The sequence below is a fragment of the Simochromis diagramma genome, unplaced genomic scaffold (assembly GCF_900408965.1).
Source record: "Simochromis diagramma unplaced genomic scaffold, fSimDia1.1 OVJJ01000361.1, whole genome shotgun sequence".
Lineage (NCBI taxonomy): Eukaryota > Metazoa > Chordata > Actinopteri > Cichliformes > Cichlidae > Simochromis > Simochromis diagramma.
Genome location: NW_024386860.1, coordinates 5,671,271 through 5,675,857, shown reverse-complemented (window position 1 = coordinate 5,675,857; position 4,587 = coordinate 5,671,271). Strand labels below are relative to the sequence as shown.

The 4,587-nt window shown below is 42.1% G+C and overlaps 1 protein-coding gene across 2 annotated transcripts in view; it reads left to right on the top strand.

The window, feature by feature from the left end:
- Nucleotides 1–107: 107 nt before the first annotated feature.
- fam131bb (family with sequence similarity 131 member Bb) overlaps nucleotides 108–4,587 on the top strand; it is a 35,678-nt gene continuing 31,198 nt past the window's right edge. Inside the window, exons 1-2 of one of the 2 annotated variants that reach the window (XM_040030041.1) lie at nucleotides 108–215; nucleotides 1,810–1,879. The gene's annotated coding sequence lies outside the window, so the exon portion shown is untranslated. Of the gene's footprint in view, nucleotides 216–1,809; nucleotides 1,880–4,587 lie in introns of those variants that run through there. The other variant, XM_040030040.1, reaches the window with a different exon arrangement.

The window sequence follows — 4,587 nt, the reverse complement described above, 5'->3', positions numbered from 1 at the left end:
CTCTCTCTCTCTCTCTCTCTCTTCCCCCCCCCCTCTCTCTCTCTCTCTGTGTGTGTGTGTGTGTGTGTGTGTGTGTGTGTGTGTGTGTGTGTTCATAAACTGTCCAGTCAGACCCCCTCTTCGTCCTCCTCCTCCTCCTCCTGCTCTCTTTTCTCTCTGGATTCTTGCAGCATTCTTCATTCAATGACATCAACCCTGTTGCCTCTCCTTGTAAGGTCAGAGTGGGGGAACGAGGGAGCAAATGGGAGGGAGAGATAATGGGGCTAGAAGCTTGATTAGATGCAGGCACTGAAAGCAGTCAGCGGGTTTAAAGCGCTGTGAGGCACAGTGGCTGTAAAAAGTTGACCGCTTCTGCTTTTAAACAAGCTTATGAAAATATACAAAGCTGCATTTAGTGCCGCTCTTCTTACCTGCCTAGACTAGCACAGCTCAAGATCAGATTGTAAAGGCATTATTTGTATTGGTTGCCAAGTGGGCTGCCACATCATTGTTTGCTTTGCAGCAAGACCGTAAACGTGGAAAGTCTCTGTGCGCATGATTAGTAAACTCGATTATAGATAGCAACTGCATTTTATCTGTCCCTGTAATCAGGATGTGCAACCTGGTGTTAAAGTGACACCTCCCATCCTGTAGCTCAGCCACGTCAATGACATAATGCTCTTTTGTTTCTCACCAACATCCAACTCACATTGTTCACACAGCCTACCTGGTGTGAGTCATATATCACCTCTTCACGTGTAGTCATTTTTCTGTTTTATTAAGTCAGTCTTTTTTAATGTTTCATTTCAGTTAGATGGAGACACTAAAAATAACAGAGCATGCTCTCAGTTCTCACAGCAGTCACACTTTGTTCTTGTTTAGGGCTAAAAACATAAGTTTTTAGGGCTAAAAACATTTAGGGCTAAAAACATTTAGGGCTAAAAACATTGAATGAACTGATTAACAACTGGTTATTTTAAGAACTTGATGGTCATGTTTTAGCTTCTAGTACTGGCAACTTGCTTATTTTATTTGGTCATACAAAACCAGAAATTCCATGATTTTACTTGTTTCATTTTTTAAAATGATTTCCTTACACGTTAGAGGGCAAACATAACTGAGCGATCAAGTCTTCTGAAGACATGGTAGTGTGTAAACATTAGTCTTCACAATTAAAAGTCAAATGAAAAGTCCCATCCTGTGTTTTTCAACATATAAACAAGGGGAAAAGCTGCAAACAGAATGTTTATTTTGTGCTTTTAGCATGATTAATGTTGGAGCCTGAATGTTGGATTAACCTTTTAAAAAGCAAATGTGTATCACATGAAAACCATGTGAGTCATCTTTATTTGTACACACATATATTAATCGTCTCATTGCACATTCTCATCGCTGCTGCCAACTCACAGATCGTCATATGATGTTCAGGTTGAGACAGGGCAGAGTTGCACTTCAGTCTGATTGTGAAACCGTAAGCAGAGCTCTCTGCTCAGTTCCGTTACCTCTGTAACCTGTTGCTGCCTGATTCATGTCTGTGAACTACAGGGTGTGGTCTGTGGGGTCTTTGATAGCCTATTGTCCGGCGAGGAATGTTTCCAGTCTCTCCACATTTCCAGTAGGGACAAAAATATGTTGAATTTCCACCCAGAGGTTTCCACAGAGAATGAATATGCACCCCATCCAGGGTGGGGGCTTTTAGGCAGATGAAAAATGTTTGTGTGTTGTTCCAAATTTCCTCCACTCTCTTGTGACTGTTTTTGACGGGTGAAGGGTTTAAGCTAAATGACACATGTTTAATGCTCTTCTCCTCCTTTGTTTTTTTTAAACCAGGTGGTGCCTTGGTGACTGAAGTTTGGATCAGGCAGTGAGAAGGCAGCTCCAGGGTCCAATGAGTGTGAAGGTAAGGCAAAAAACAGGAGGCTGTTGGAATCAGAGCCAGACAGACTGGAATGTGGCCAAGCCTTGGAATGAACAGTTCCTCCACCCCTCCCTCCCTAAAGTGCCATACCCCCCCCCCCCCCCTCTCTATAATGCTGCATTTTTTTCACCACTTTTCTTCTCCAATTGCTTCATTTCTCAGTCTGTCCTCCTTACGCTGCAATTTTCTTTCCTTTCTTTCTTTTTTTAAATTTTACTTCTCTCTGTCCACCACATACTGTGCGTGAATCAGTACTTAGTACGTAATACCTCAGTGCTTATGATTAAAATCCTAATAATTTCCTGTCCATACAGAGGCATGGTCGCTCTCTCGCTCTCTCTCTCTCTCTCTTAATAATTTCTTGAGAACGTGGGAAACCATTCGTATGCAAGGCGATTGAAATGTTTTTAACTTTGAACTGCTCATCCAGAATAAATTAAATGATCCATAATAACTTATCTTGTACATAAATGCATCTTTAGCTTTTTAATTTTGTGCCCTTGCTTTTTTAACATTAATAAGGTAATTAGGTAACATTTAATCCAACTCAGGTTATCCAGTGACCCCTTTAAAGAACTTTATGTAAGAAATAAGGCTAACTTCCACTTTTAAATTCAGCAAACAGTGGTTTCAGCTGCTTTTCATGGCTACTGCACCACATTAAGAATCGGTAAGCCCTGTATCCTCACAGCAAGAAGGTCCTGGGTTTGAATCCAGGCTGCATTTTTCTCTGTGGAGTTTGCATGTTTTCCTGTTATCTCTGGGTACTCCGGTTTCCTCCCACAGTCCAAAGACATGCATGTTAGGTTAAGTGGTGATTGTAAATTGACTGTGTTTGTGAATGCAAAACTCAATGGTTGTCTGTCTTTCTGTGTTATTGCTGCAAGCGACTGACGTCCTGTCAAGGCTGTACCCCACGTCTCTATGGTCTCTATGGTCTCTATGATATGGCCTGCAGCACCTCCACGACCCTGAATTGGATAAGTGGAAGAAAGTGAATGGTTCTGTTATAACTAAGATAAGATAAGGCACAAGTTACCCAGTATACTCACTATCAGCTTCAGCATTAGAGTAATGCACGCATTCTTCACCTTCTATACAATCAGTTGCCAGTTTATTGAACAGATAGCTAAACACTAATACAGACCAAGATAATTATCCTGCAAATAAATGTCAGCAAAGGTTATACAGATGTTGTCTTTACTTTGTTTATCAGGTTGCCAGCCTGAAAGCAGGCTAAATAAATTTAGACTGGAGTGTGAGAAAAAGCCGATGAAGAATCTTTCATGTGAAAATCCAGTATAAACACAAAGTGTAGCCTGCAATAGATATGCAAAGCAAACGGCATGCACATAAATCTGCAAAGCATAAATTCCAGGTGCACATCAGCCAAGATGAGAACCTGCATATTTGTGGCAAAACATGTCCTCGTCACTCAGCACTGAGAGGAAAAGTCTCTTCGCTGCCAAACTGGCTTCCAATCAAAGCCAGGGTTAGACTGCAGTGTTCTAATCCCCCCAGCAGGTGTCAGACTGATATTCATTACTGTGCTGCACACAGCCCAGAATCAAATGGCTTGAGGTTAGAAGATTCCCCCACCTTCTCTGACAGAAGGCAAATCGGCTCAAGCTAGAGATGTGTAAAAGACAGAGGTGTGTAAGGTGGAAACCCGCAAATTCAGACGTGACTCTTAGAGATGCTGAGAAACTGAAGGAAACGAGCTGAACGCAGAAACGTATCTAAGGACGAACATGCTGCATGGTGGTGGTGGTCTAGATGAGGAGGGCTGGAGCGAGAGAGAATGTAGGGTAATTGCGGGAGAAGAGGAAAGAGAATTGTAAATAATAGAGGAGAGTTGGGAACTCCTCGTACGCAAGGTTTTGCCTGGTGTAACGGCTGCATAAACACATATACGCACAAGTCATGCACAGAGAGACTCTATACCACCCACACACACAAATATAAAACAGCCCAAAAATATGTGTGCTGAAGAATCCAAGCTAGAAACTGTGGCTCAGTGCACCAGCTAATAATACACATAAACTCTATTCTCCCACTGGCTAAAACAAAGCTAATGACATAAACTCGGTCATTAGAGAATGTCTTATCAGAGACTGCCTCTTCTCATAACAACATTTATATTGCTCCCTTGTTCCCACCCACCTCCTACACCCCTTGCCTCCTCAAAAACAAACAATTTAGTAATTCCCTCCCTTTTTTTTTCTCATTCCCCCTTCATCTTCTTTTCTCTCCTTGTCTTTCGCATCAGTTCTCTTTCGCCAGTTTCAGCCAGATGCCACCCCTCCTCTCATCCCCTTTCTCCTTATGGCTAACTTAGCGAAGGCAAGTGTGTAACATGTGGTTCCAATTAACACATATAATGACACACTCTAGCAGTTTGATTCATCACAAAAAAGCCAGACAAAACAGTAGACAGTCACCGACTAAAGGTGGCAGAGGGTGGAGAAAAAAGGGCCTTTCTCAAAGGAGTTTAACCAGTCTGAGCTAGTTTTTAATACTACCTTTAGAAAGACTGGAGCAGGCATTCCTGTGCATCAGCCAGAACGCCTTTAGATTGTCTGAACAAGACAGTATTGAAGCTGGTATTCATTATCCTTGAGGTGTAACCTACATAGCAGCCAGGAGCTGATAGACAGATAGTGACAGGTACATGAAAATCATTGATTACA